This window comes from Microtus ochrogaster, chromosome 4 (assembly GCF_000317375.1).
Source record: "Microtus ochrogaster isolate Prairie Vole_2 chromosome 4, MicOch1.0, whole genome shotgun sequence".
Classification (NCBI taxonomy): Eukaryota; Metazoa; Chordata; class Mammalia; order Rodentia; family Cricetidae; genus Microtus; species Microtus ochrogaster.
In genome coordinates, this window is record NC_022011.1 from 55,395,074 (window position 1) to 55,396,245 (window position 1,172).

At 30.2% G+C, this 1,172-nt stretch overlaps 1 protein-coding gene across 1 annotated transcript in view; it reads right to left on the reverse strand.

Moving 5' to 3' along the window:
* Lrp1b (LDL receptor related protein 1B) overlaps positions 1-1,172 on the reverse strand; it is a 1,800,012-nt gene that overhangs the window by 245,251 nt on the left and 1,553,589 nt on the right. The window lies entirely within an intron of this gene.

Sequence of the window (1,172 nt, forward strand, 5' to 3'; positions counted from 1 at the left end):
TGGAATACTCACTGAATTAATTCGATGAATCATTCAATTGTAAAAGTTAAAAAAATGGAAATAACTTAATTTTCTCAAAAGTTAATAAAGACAGAAATCATACTTGTTGGAAATGAGTTCTGTGTTTATAATAAAAGTGTATTAAACAGCATGTCTCTTGGCTTAAAATAGGGGAGGTGGATTTAGTGTCTCTATTGTTCTTTCTTGAGTATTCCTTGGTAGGAATTAGGCAATATCCTCAGTTTTAAGGAAGAAAAATTGTGCAATAGAATTTTAAACATTATCTGACTGAAGAAGAGCAAGTGGATATATAATTATGAGACCTATAAATTAACATTTAATTAATATTAATCATATATCTTCTAAATTATCACAATACAAAAAGTATTCTGTATGTAACGTTATTTATTATGTTATGATTTTTTAAAAAAATATTGAAAAATTACATAAATTTCATAGAACATAGAATATTCTATAGGTTCTTCCCCAAAATCGAGCCTATTTATCCCCTTGTAGCCTTGGTTCAGATAAATTGAGATGTGTCTTTCCCATAATCCTTTAGAAATAGATCCCTGCAACTCATTTAACAATTGTATTATTGTTAATGATTGAAATTCAAAATTATCCTTTACTTTCTGTAAACATATTTTAGTGAACTCACCAATATGACAAAATTATTTTACACATTATATTTGCTGCAATGATATATAGATCATGTGACATGTGCAGCGTTGCACACTGCAACCCTACACTACCTGTCCACCTGCCACTGCCTGCACTCCTACACTCCCTGTCCACCTGCCATTGTCTACATGAGCATCCTGCATTTTTTACCTGGTGTAAAACTCTGCTAGCATTGTAAGATAACATTTAAAATAATGTGTTAATCTTAGAACAGAATCTCCTTATAAAAGAAAAGAAACACTAGTTTAATAATTATTATGTAATAATCTCTTGAACATACTTTCAAAATTGGCTGCAGATATAGTGAGAGAAAGAATGTTTCACTCTAAATAGAACTTTAGATTAATAATTTTGACACAAGGATTGATGAAACTAAAACAATAAGGATTTTACCTAATCTTTTAAAAATATGAATTCATTCTTCCTACAGACCTTCTCAGGTCTCTCTCTCTCTTTTTCTCCTCTCTCTCTCTCTCTCTCTCTCTCTC